Source organism: Nycticebus coucang, chromosome 3, assembly GCF_027406575.1.
Source record: "Nycticebus coucang isolate mNycCou1 chromosome 3, mNycCou1.pri, whole genome shotgun sequence".
NCBI classification, from domain to species: domain Eukaryota; kingdom Metazoa; phylum Chordata; class Mammalia; order Primates; family Lorisidae; genus Nycticebus; species Nycticebus coucang.
This window is the reverse complement of record NC_069782.1, coordinates 14,670,044-14,682,797: the sequence shown is the minus strand read 5'-3', so window position 1 is coordinate 14,682,797 and position 12,754 is coordinate 14,670,044. Positions and strand designations below refer to the sequence as shown.

At 46.5% G+C, this 12,754-nt stretch overlaps 1 protein-coding gene across 3 annotated transcripts in view; it reads right to left on the bottom strand.

Moving 5' to 3' along the window:
• SYN3 (synapsin III) overlaps positions 1 to 6,270 on the bottom strand; it is a 449,664-nt gene extending 443,394 nt beyond the window's left edge. For 2 of the 3 annotated variants that reach the window (XM_053582386.1, XM_053582388.1), the window contains exon 1: positions 5,968 to 6,263. The gene's annotated coding sequence lies outside the window, so the exon portion shown is untranslated. Of the gene's footprint in view, positions 1 to 5,967 lie in introns of all 3 variants that reach the window. The other variant, XM_053582387.1, reaches the window with a different exon arrangement.
• Positions 6,271 to 12,754: the final 6,484 nt, after the last annotated feature.

Genomic DNA, 12,754 nt, shown 5'->3' with positions numbered 1-12,754 from the left:
GGAACTTTAAAGGGCTCTCTCGTCTCTAAAGAATCCTCCTCCTCCTCCTCTTCCTCCTCCTCCGTAGTACTACAGAGACATGTGCTCTGCTTGGGAGGAGGTAAGCAGGGGAGTGTGGCTGTTTATTGGAAGAAGGGCAACAATCTGCTGGGCTCTGCTATATACTCACACTAGCATAAGGAGAACTGAAAAAAAAAATTGAGAGAGAGCTCTATCTGCTGCCACAAAATTATTAACTCTTGGGCTCCAGCTCTGCTCTCCTACAGCTGAAGCAAGAGAAACAATACACTTAACCAATGGAGTGCCAGCCAGAGACATTACATCATCGGTCAGCACCGTCATTGGCTAATAATTCCTAGAAGGCAAAATTCTGCTTCTAGGTGCTTAACCCTTTCATGTTCATGGGAGCAAAGAGTATTTTGGTCTAATCCAATGGCCCCAGAACTTGCTTTTATCAGAATTATCTGGGCTGCTTTCTAAACGTACAGATGGCCGTGCCCCACCTCAAACCATCTAAATCAGAATCTTTGGGGGAAGCACGGATGCCCGCATTTTAAAGTGTACAGAGTGTGGGGACCACAGGTTTACTTAAAAACTCTTCCTCTCCAAACAAGATAGCATTTTAGGGAGCATTTATAATGTGCCCAACATGGTGCTACATCATCTCACTGATTTCCTACACTGAGCAGTGGACATTTTGGGCCCCAATTCATGAGTATAAAAAGTAAAGTTCAGGGAGCATAAGTCAACTTGCTCAAGGGACAGACAGATAGAGCCTTGGTTTGCAAACCAGGGTGTTTGAACCCTACCTTGCTGCCCCTGTGAAGCTGCCACTTGAAGTCCAACCAAGCCATTTGTTTACTCACTGCCCCCAGGGCTACAGAAATTATAGATTCTTTGGATGAACTAGAAAATGCCAGCAACCTGCGAGGAACTGGGAAATGAAGACAATGAAGGATAATTTTCTTTCTCAGGCTCATTCCCTCTGCTTCTGCTGCAAATCTTGGCTTACCCACGGCTTTCTCTAGGAAGCCTCCCTCCATTTCTGTACCTTGGATAGATGCCCCTACTCTGTGGTCTGAAAGTCCTCCGTATCTGTGGGCTCTGGTTGCTTATTTACTGGGAAACCTCCATGAGAGCCACACCTACCTTCTCCACCAACATGTGCCCAGGCAGCAAATGCCTCCCGTGAATACTCAATCAGGACTACAGCAGGGATGGAAGGAAGGTGTTTGCAGAAGTTGTAAGTGGCATCATGCTGAGATGGGGAAGGCAAGAGATTAGAAGTCTGCAGGCCCATATGAAAAAACTGGCTGATCTTAGGCAAGTTCATTCCAGGGGAAGTCCTGGTTTTCTCATCTGAATATGAGGACAATAGCACCCTCCTATGAGCAGTTATGACAATCAAACTAAAGAGTGATGTGGGCTGGGATTTTCTCCTCTGTACCCCCTCCCCCTACAAAACGTCCATTTTATGGACTGGCCACCCTGGTGCTGACAGCTCCATGTTTATTCCTCCAGCCCAGACCCTCCTCCTGGACTCCAGACAAACAGCCAATGCCTGTCTCTCCGGGGTTGTCTCCAGGCATCTCCAAGACAGCATTTAAATTTTGTCACCTAAGCACAACTTGCCCCTTGCCTAGTCTCCTGCACTATTTGAGTGGTGCCTCCATCACCCCATCTTATATTTTAAAATGTAAGGGAAATTTACATAACACAAAGGTAGCCATTTTAAGGCATAGTGCAGTGGCATTGAGTATACTGAGAACGTTACACAAATCACAGCCTCTATCCAGTTTCAAAACATTTTCATTCCCGGAAGGAAACCACTTAGCCATTAAGCAGGGGGGCCCCACTGCCTCTCAGCCCAGGGAAAACACCAATCTGCTTTCTGTCTCTGTACATTTACCTGTTCTGGATATTTTATATGAAGAGAATCATGGAGTATAGGACCTGTTGTGTGTGGCTTTTCACATTCTTTCACATCGTGTTCTTAAGGGCCATCCACAATGCAGCGTGCATTAATACCTCATTCCTGTTTACGGCTGATTAATATCCCATTCTACGTACATACATCTTGTTTATCCATTCACTCAGTGGTAGACATTTGATATCTAACCAATCTTTTTTTTTTTTTTTTTTTTTGTAGAGACAGAGTCTCACTTTATGGCCCTCGGTAGAGTGCCGTGGCCTCACACAGCTCACAGCAACCTCCAACTCCTGGGCTTAAGCGATTCTCTTGCCTCAGCCTCCCAAGTAGCTGGGACTACAGGCGCCCGCCACAACGCCCGGCTATTTTTTGGTTTGCAGTTTGGCCGGGGCTGGGTTTGAACCCGCCACCCTCGGTATATGGGGCCGGCGCCTTACCGACTGAGCCACAGGCGCCGCCCGATATCTAACCAATCTTAAACCGCAAGCCTGGCTATTGTCCTTGATCCCACCTTTCCTGTATTCCCCACATTTAATACATCAGCAAGTCTGGCCCCTTTTGCATGCTAAATATAGCCGAAATTTTACTTTTCTCCAACACTAGTGCTATTGTCTAGCCCAGACAGCAGTATCTCTTTCACCCAACTTTTTTTTTTTCTCTTTCACCCAACTTTCAACTGGTGACAAGATCCTATTCTTTCTTCTCTGTAGTCCATTTTCACCTGGTAGCTGGTAGGATCTCTTAAATGATAAACCAGCTCATCCGTTCATTTGAGCAATATTTACTGAGCACCTTTCTTCAGGGAGGTTGCCTCCTAGAGGCATGATAAAGATCAGACAAACAAATATGTACTATTGGATCAGGTCATTACGAGGCCTAAAATCCTTCAATGATTCATTGCACTTTGAATGAAGTCCAAGCTCACATGGCCTCCAAGGCCCCATGGATTTCAAATTCATCTCAAGCTACTCTGCAACTTGCCCATTCTGCTCCCGTCACAGTGGGCTCCATTCCCCCACCTCATAGTCCCTGACCAAGCTGTTCTCTCTTCCTCTTGATATTGACATTGCTGAATCTTTTTCATCCCTCAGATCTCAAGGTTAATATTATCCCCCTAAGGCACCTTTCCTGGCTCTCCTGTTAAGCATGTCCACCCTTCATTCATTTCACTCGTTCAAGAAATATGTGCCGGTCTTGGCGCCCGTAGCACAGTAGTTACAGCACCAGCCACATAAACCGAGGGTGGTGGGTTCAAACCCAGCCTGGGCCAGCTAAACAACAATGACAACTGCAACAAAAAATAGCTGGGTGTTGTGGCAGGTGCCTGTAGTCCCAGCTCCTTGGGAGGCTGAGGCAAGAGAATTGCTTAAGCCCAAGAGGTTGAGGTTGCTGTGAGCTGTGATGCCACAGCACTCTACCAAGGGCAACATAGTGAGACTCTGTCTCAAAAAAAAGAAAAAAGAAAAAGGAAAGAAAAAGAAAGAAATATGGGTCAAACACTGCCCTGGGATCTTGGGATAGAGCAATGTATGATTCCCAGGAGTCAGAAGTCTAGCAGAGAGGATGAACAAGAGGGAAGCAAATAAAACAAATGAACAAGTACTGTGAAGGGCCAGTACACAAAATGGCCCAGAAAGCCCTTCCAAGGAAGTTATAATGAAATAGAAGGATAAGAAGTCAACTGGGCAAAGGGCCTATCATTCTCTGTTACATCCTAGCTCTGCAGTGCTATGCACCATCCTTCAGTGTTTACTTTTGACCAATCCAAATATCTAAGGATTGTCTTTGTTTATCCTAAAAGACTGAGCTATGTCCCCACAACCTAGGACAGCGCCGACTCTTCAGGAGGCGCTCAATATGCATTGACTGAATTCTTAAGTGGATGAATGAATAAATGATTAATCAATCCATCCATCAATGAAATCCCTTTAGAAAGTGTAACAAATCATAGAGCTGCAAGTGACTATTATTACGGTTTTATGGCAAAAAGATATCAACTCGGTTGGGTTTAGAAAAAGACTGGGTTGGCTGTAAAATGAGAGAACAAGTACCTAAGTTAGAGTGTTATTAGACAACTCGGAGGGAATGTATATACATAATACTCAGTAATGGGAAGCGATAGTCAGGGTGGCTATTATTATCAAAGGCTTCTCATAAAAGCTGACTCAACTGAAACTCCGCAATTTATGTCCAGGTGCAGTCAAGAAATTTAAAGGCGAGAGAAAGGAATGCTTTATTGGGTGTCTTTCTAGGCACCAGGCACAGTACAAAGCACCATCTCATTGGCTTCCAAATCCATCCTACGAGACTGAGTAGTGGATGCTTGTGGGACAACTCTGAACTCCCCCCAAGACCAAGACGCTCGTGACTTCCCCATGCCCACATTCGAGTCCCTATTTGGGAACTGTCCACTGAAGGGATGCCCAAAGTTACATCCCCTCACTGGGGCCAGCCTGCACCCACTGGCTGGTCAACACAGGCTTCAGAGGACAATCCCCTGGTCTCAGGGGATTGATGGAGGCCTCTCGAACTGCACCTCAGATCAGTATCTACCTCAGTTCAATCCTACTTCCCTCACTGCACACCCCCTTAGGAAGCGAGACCACTCCCCAAGAACCTCCTATACACAGATCTCAGAATCTCCAGGGTCTTTTTCCAAGGAACTTCATCTGTGACAGGTGAGTAGGACAATTTCCTTTTAAATCAGAAAGCAGAGGTTCAGAAAGATGGATGATGCCCTCAACTACCCTGAAACAATAAAAAAAAGAAAGATTGATAATGTCCTCAAGGCCCATAGCTAAAGTGACTTTCTGGTTTAATTTTCCCGCTGGCCCTTGTTCCTTCTACTACAGCAATCAACACAGCTATTCCTCCAATAGCTGAGGATGAGCCTCTGTGAGACAGAAAAGGGAGCCCAGGGAGAGGGAAGCGCACACAGAGGGCCAGAAGATGAGAAAAGGGGAGCAAAGCCACCTTTCACAATCCTCCAGGGGCCATCCCTGATGAAGATCATGGTCATAGGCTGCAGAAAAAAATATATAAATGACACGTAGGTTGCAGAAGCAAGCATCGCATGGGCAATATCTCCCAGCCTGAATCCATGCCCAGGAGCCAGGGAGCAGGGCTCCCTAAAGGAGCCAGAGAGTTTGTGCACTCAAGTCCCAAAACGTAACTATAATTCATCAGCTTTCTGATGCCCAGGCTTGTTACACTGTCCACACAGCTGCCAGAGTGACCAGATCACAAATCAGAATTCTTCCACTGCCCTCCTTCATCTCAGGACAAAATTGTAAATATTCTAAGGTTGCATTTTAAGGCCTGTGCATGTCTTAGCTCCCTGCTGCATCACCTCAACAGGGCATTTCCTGCCCACCACGGGACTCGGTCCTACTCCAACATCTGATGTAAAATTACATGATGGTCTAGGTCAGGACACCGAACTTTTCAGTTCACCCGGCATTCCTGCTATTCCCAACAACATCCTCCTACCCCACCCCCACCGTCCCAACACACACAGTGTTCAGCCTGGCCAACTGTCCTGTTCCTCCAAGTTCCCACTCAATGGTCACCTCCTCCACGAAGCCTTCCTGGCTTCCTCACCGATCTGTTCGCCCACCACCTGGTGTCCACGGCTTTACCCTGCACTGTAATTGTTCCTCCTACGGTCTCTCTTAGTCTCGTGGAGTAGGAGCCAAGTAAGTGCTGAATAAATACACGAGGCGCTGTATTCATTCCTAGTCTCTGCTCCTAGCTTGGCCAGGGAACCGTGCTGAGATTTCTTCCTGTACCCCAAGATGAATAGAAATAAAAAATGCCATGACAAACCTGACCCCTAACCCCAAGGCAACAGATCATGAGGGTATCTGAAGACCTAAGGCAGGCGCTGGACGCCGGCACACAGCAGAGGTCCAGCGCCTGCGGCTCCCGGCACCCCGCAAGCTCTTCCCCGGGCCCGGCGCTGGGTGGAGACAGTCGTAACAGCCACCATCTCCCGCGCCCCTGGCTCCCGGGCTCCGCAGGAAGCCTCGCACTCTGACCTGTCTGTCCGAGGGTCCAGCCCGGGGCAGGGCAGCAGCAGCTGGGGAATGGAGCGTGGCGCGCGGCTCCTCGCCTCCCTACCAGGCCCTCAGTGCCCTCGCACCCCGCAGGAACAGAGCCGGAGCTCCGGGGCACGCGGCTCACCGCAAGGACGCAGCAGCAGACCCCTCTCAGGGTGGCGGCTCCCCGGAGACAGAAATCCCACAAAGTCTACTTCGCTGCGGTGTGCGGATTACCTTGCGAACCGCTGGGAACACAGCGCCAGGTAGCGCCGGGCAGCCGCTCCTGCCGGTAGATCCGCTTCGGGTCCCGGGATCTCAGCTTCTGCCCTTAGCCGCGCGCGAGCGCCTCCGCCCGGCGGCCCAGCCTCCCCGCGCCGCGGCGCCCCATTGGCTCAGGCAGGAAGGCCCCGCCCCTGTAGGCCCCGCCCCCAGGACCCCGCGCTCCGCCCCTCTCCTCCGCCTCGCCGGGCTCACCTCTCCAGGCAGAGAATGTAGCTTCTCTACTCTAAGCTCTTGCCTGGCTCAGGAGACCGGGTGAGGTAACAATTCTCTGTCCCAGGAGGGTCTAGAAGCCCCTCAGGGAGTGCGAAGAGTGCAGCATCCTTGGAATCTAGCACTGAGAAAGTCACCTGACCTCCCTGGACCTCAGGAGGCTCCTGGAAGAGACCAGGCAGGCACTTGTGAGCAATTGTCCCAGGCTGTGTGCCGGGATGTAGCAGAGGAGACAAAGACCGTCCTCCTTGTGGAGTTTGCATGGGGTGGGGGTGGAGGTAGGAGGAGGGGTCTGACAATTAAGTTCGCAAACTTGCCCACTGTGGCTCACCCTTGCAGCACTGTACACACAGCTCGGTAAGGTTTCGTAACCTTGAAGTATCAATGTCTCACGGCTGTGTTCATGTTGACGTGTGGCGGCGTCTTTCTGAGCTGTGTTCCTTACTGTTCTTGCGTGTTTTGTGTCCTGTACCACAGCAGTTCTGATGGCCATTCCAAAAAAAAGTTCCAAAATTCCCCTGAAGGTTAGACTAGGTGTTGGCTTCAGCGCTTCAAAGGTGACGGTGGTGATATTCAGCAATGAGTTAAACAGCACTTTTTCTAGGATGTTAGCAAACTTAACTGTTAGACCTGATATACATCAAACAAATCAAACAAGATAATGTAGGACTTATAAACGTTGTTGGGGGGTGGGGACTGGAGGATAGCAGTAGGTGATTAAAAACAAGACAGGAGGCTAGGACTTCCATACACAGGATGCTCTCCAGACCACTTGTGATGTTTGAACTAAGGCTCCGAGGATAAAAGTGATGCCAGGGTTGGAACACAAGGGTTGCTGACAGAGGGCTCAGCAAATGCACCGTGGTACCACTGCAGCTGGAGGCTGAGTAAGCCAGGGGACAGTGAGCTCCTGCCAGGGAGGCAGACCAGAGCCAAGTGACCCAGAAACTGGTGAGCCGCCACAAGAAGTTAGGGCTTCAACATATGAATTTGGGGTAGGGGGAACAATTCAGTCAGTAGCCCGGGGCTATTGCAAGAGCCCAGGCAAGAGGTAATGGTGACTTAGGCCAGGGTGGTGACAGTAAGAGAGGTAAGTACAGACCAGCTGAGGTGTGTGTTGAGAGTAGCATGGAACAGCTTGATGGTGGACTGCCTTGGATTGGATTCCGGGGATGGTACGGTTTGATTGTGTCCCCCAAAGTTCGTATGTTGGAAACTTAATCTCCAATGCAAAGGCCTGGAGAGATGGAAACTTTAAGAGGAAGGAAGGCCAAGAGGGCTCTGCCCTCTACCTGCTTGGATTAATGCTGTTATCTCAGGAGTGTATTTCTAATAAAAGTATGACTTTGGACCACCTTCACCCCCTCTCTCACGCTCTCTTGTCCCTCCACCCTCCAACATTGGATGATGCAGCCCCTCAGCCCAAAGTCAGTGGACTTTCCAGCCCCCAGAACCATGAGCCAAACCAATTTCTGTTTATTTAGGGATGAAGGAAGAATGTCTCCTAGGTGTTTAGCTTGAGCCACCAGGGGATGATGGTGCTATTACTCAAATGAGGAAGGCTCCTATCCAGCAGCTTCCACTTACTGTGTGACCTCTGGTAAATAACCTCAGTATCTAAGATGGAGTGACTCTGACCTCAGTAACTAAGAGGGCATAAGACCACTGAAGGGATCATAAACACAAATACTGATGGGGCCAAGCGATAGCATCCCAAGCGAAGTTCACAGGACGTAACAGAAAGGAGGTGCAGTAGCTCAGCCCTGTAATCCCAGACCTTTGGGAGGTCAAGGCCAGAGGATGGCTGGAGCCAAAGACTTCCACATTAGCCTGGGTAAAATAGTGAGACTGTGTCTCTACAAAAAACAAAAAAAAATTAGTCAGGCATGGTGGCACACACCTGTAGTCTTAGCTATGTGGGGGAGGAGAAATGAGGATTGCTTGAGCCCAGAAGTTTGAGATTGCAGTGAGCTATGATTGCATCAGTGTAGCCCAGCCTGGGTGACAGAGTGAGACCTTATCTATAAAATAAAACAGAAAGAAGGGGTAGGGCTTGTGGCAAACTGAGCTGAGCACACTTGCCTAAGGAATCTGTCCTTGCTTAGCGCCGACTGATTTTTGCCTTCTAGGCATATGAACCTAGAGTTGCCAGTTGTTTTGACTTTTATTAAAGGGCCAGAAATTCAGATTATGCTAAGTCTCCAGGTTTTTTAACATTGGCAATTAATTAAGCATTCCTTTAAAATACTGTATGGGCCAACACAAAGACAACCCAGGTATGATCTGGATTTCCCACATGTGCATTACACAACGCCTCAGGCCCTTTCAGAAACTTCCCTAGAGTATCTACCCAGACTGGATGAGCACAGTAGTGGGGAATAAAAGGATAAGGAAATCTCAACTCAGAAACCCAGCACAGTCTTTTTTTATTAAATTCATAGCTGTGTACATTAATGCAATCATGGGGCACAATGTGCTGACTCTACATACAATCTGAAATACTTTCATCAAACTGGTCGACATAGCCTTTGTGGCATTTTCTTAGTTATAGTGTGAAGATGTTCCTTTTGGAAAGATGTTTGGAGAAAACTTAGAGATCTAAAAATAGACCTACAATTCCTCTCCTAGGTATATATCCAGAAGACCAAAAATCACATTATAACAGAGATATTTGTACCAGAATGTTTATTGTAGCCCAATTCATAATTGCTAAGTCATGGAAGAAGCCCAAGTGGCCAGTCACCCACAAATGGATTAATAAATTGTGGTGTATATACACCATGGAATATTATGCAGCCTTAAAGAAAGATGGAGACTTTACCTCTTACATGTTTACATGGATGGAGCTGGAACATATTCTTCCTAGCACAGTCTTTGATGGCACTTGACCAGGCTCTGTCCCCACCTACCTGACACAGTTTTTCTAAACCTCAGTTTCCCCCAAGTCTCCTCTCAACTCTAACTTTTGGGGATAATCTCATTAGAATAGGTTTAAACAAAACTACTGGTTTTCAAATATACATAAAAGAGTTTCTGGGAAAAATGGAAGTTGCGTTCTGGCTCTGTAAATCTAAAAAGCATCACTACAGTATGGAGCAAAGAAGAAAAAACGAAAGCAAGAGTGAGAAGTGGCATAAAGGTTGGATGGGAAACCAGGCAAATGATGGAGTGGGAAATTATTTTTTATTGCACTAGGAATAAGAAGAAAATGGCAATCAGATGCAGGAAAGCTTAGTGGATTTCTATGGAAAGTTCAATGTATTTAGCCAGTTTCTCAATATATATCACCAAGGGTTTTGCAGTAATGAAATTCCCCCAACATGCTTTGGAAGGTAGGTGCCTTGTTCATTCTTATGAGCCAAACCAAACAAGGATGAAAATAGATAACCCCTCTCCATAGTCAAAGAGGGACTTTCTCCTCCACCTTCAGTATTGTTGAAAGCTGGAGTAACAGCTTGTGATTTTGCAAATTACTAGGTTTTCTTTTAGAAGGATGAGCATGAGCTAGGAGCCAGAAGGTCTGACATGAAGTTGTTGAATAATTTCTCAGAACTTTCTTCATCAGTAAAATGAGAGCTGAGAACAGGTGGCTTCCTAGAGGATTTCTGTATTTCTACTTGTCCCTGCACATTTCTTTTAGGGTGTGTGTGGCAATCTGATAATTCCCAGGGCCAGATCCTTCCACAATTTGCCACTCTCCAGACACCCCCAAAAGTCCTTATTGACATCCCAGGATGTTACCTCTCCAGAAAGTAGCAAAGAGGAGGAGACAGATGGAATGTGAGACTGCTTACAGTGCTGGGGTGGCAGTGGCAGCAGCCTAGACTACTTGTCATGAATCTTGCTGCTCAGCCTCCAGAATTCTCTCCATTTCTGCCAGCTTCTCAAGCATAGTTCTTCCTGCCGTCTTTGACCCCCCCCACCCAATTTTATTTTGTGAATCTCCCAACTCTACTAAACTTTGTGTGTTAGCCACCCAAATTGTTTCGTTTACTTTTAACCAAAAATCCTGATGGATCCAGGAGGGAAATAGACATATTGTTTCATAGGACCCTTTGCCCTGGGTCCCTTTTCCCATTCAGGGCAGGAATTTGCATACATATGGACGCACGCAGTGATAGGTATTCCTGTTCTCTCACTACTCAGTAAGAAATCCAACCCCATAGAGTGGTGGTGGAAGGGTTTAAAAAGGATTATTTTTAAAGGAGAAGAGCCTTTCAAGAAGAAGAACCTTATTTTGAGGAGAAGAACCCAGATCTGCCATTCTTAACAGATCTAAAAAAAAAAAAAAAGTGAGCAAGTCTTATAATAACAAAACCATCCTAGAAATAAATCTTCTCGTATGCAACATTTGTAGTTTGCAAAGTATTTTCCTGTAAATTCCCTCATTTCATATGCATTCTTGTGAAGTAGGCAGAATAGATAGTATTCACAGTTTACAGATTATTATACTCATAGCTATCATTTATTGACTATATTTAATGGACCAGGACTGCTAAATGCTGTATGTAGCCATATGCCAGTTTTGTTAAAGAGATATTGTTATCCTCATTTTATAGGTGAAGAAACTGAGGCTTGCCCAAGGTCACGTAGACAGTATACAGTTGAGGTGAGAACTCAAACTCAGTTCTGTCTGACAACAACGGTCACATATGCTTTTAGGATACACAGTTTCATGTCATGTAACATAGTTAGTGAATAACAGAGCTATACCTGGGACCCAGTTCCTAACGCGGGACAATTTGTGCTTCATTTGGCTAAGGCTTATTCCACAAGGGCAGAGTCTTTTTGGTTCTTCCACTGTAAGATTTTTAAGGTAGGAAAGCCTTTCTGATATTTCTTTCTACCCACTTCTCAGGCTGCCTAAAATCCATAGAATTAAAGATGAATATCTAAGTTGAAAAATGAATGGGATGGGGTGTAGAAATGCAAACCTGCCTCTGAGGGATAAAATGCTAAGTTTGATCAGCTGAAGGATTGCAAGTGCTTTAGGACACAGATGTCCAAAGACGGCGTTGGTGAAAAGGGAGAAAGGAGGAAACCTGTTCAATTTCACCTGCTTTCCGATTTGGATTTTTTAAAACATCCTTTGGGAAGATGGAAAGATCAAGGATAGAATAAAAGAAAATTTGAAAATATTAATTTACTTTTCTACATGAGGCAGTTCAGTTTATCTCTGAGTTCTGGTAAAATGACAAGAGTGTTTAGAATTTCCTAACATCTAAGGACCTATCCTAGGGCACCTGAGGAAAGACTCAGACATGACATGGCCCAGTTGAGAGCTGAGGTGGATTCTGAGCTAAGATTTGGGGAGATTTTGTGCCTGCTCGTTTGCAGCACAGAACATTTTTGCTGACACGGCAAAGGATTGTCATGGCAACCAGAAAATAAGTTTCCAAGTCCTTGGCGTCCCCCTTGATGGGAGGCAGATGTCAGTGGGTGTTCTTTTGCAATTAAGGGTGCTTGAAGGTTTTAGCTGATCATGTCACTTTCAAGGTGATATTCTAATACATGTGGCTCCATGGCTCACCAGGGAGCAGCTGCAGCAAGGCAGAAAGGACTCGAAATCCAGTGGGACCGGCTGTGAAAACAACGACAGACTGCACGTTAGAATCACCTCCAGGGCTTAAAATGCATGGATCCCCTGACCCCTGAGGCCCCAGCCAAATCAGTTGACAGCAGGTGTGGCCAGGGTGTCAGCAGGCATATATTTTGTCAGCCTCTCAAATGACACTATTGTTCTTTCAAGGTTGAGCTTTCCTGAGCTGGATGGAGTTAGAGTCTCAAGTCCAAGCTTTCTATCTATCTGGTCTAGGGCCAGCCTTACCTCTCTAAGCTTTGGCTTCTTCACATGTAAGGAAGGTAACAAAACTAGCTTTTTCAGAATTGCTGTGAAGCTTAAATATGAAAGTGCCTAGCAGATGCCATGTCCTTAATATTGGTTGCATTTGAGTGATAGCCAGCTTAGATTTGGAAATCCAAGGATGCTCACTTTCTTCTGGGACTATAATCCTTCTTGCTCACTACTTCCACTTTGAGTTTCCCTGGACTTTCAACAAAGAGACCCAGCAAAGAGGCTACTGTCTTCATGTGCCTTTTTCCTTCCATCCTAGATCACACATATTCATGACCCTGTATAGCACCACAATGAGGGAAATCTCAGGTACGCAGACAGGGGTTGTGCTTTGGATTGGGACTCCGCCTCTTCCAAATCCTTCCCATTTATACATTGACTCAGCCCTTCTGTGCTTGATCTGTTTTCCAAAACTGTCTGTTCCTCAGTGTGTAGCAT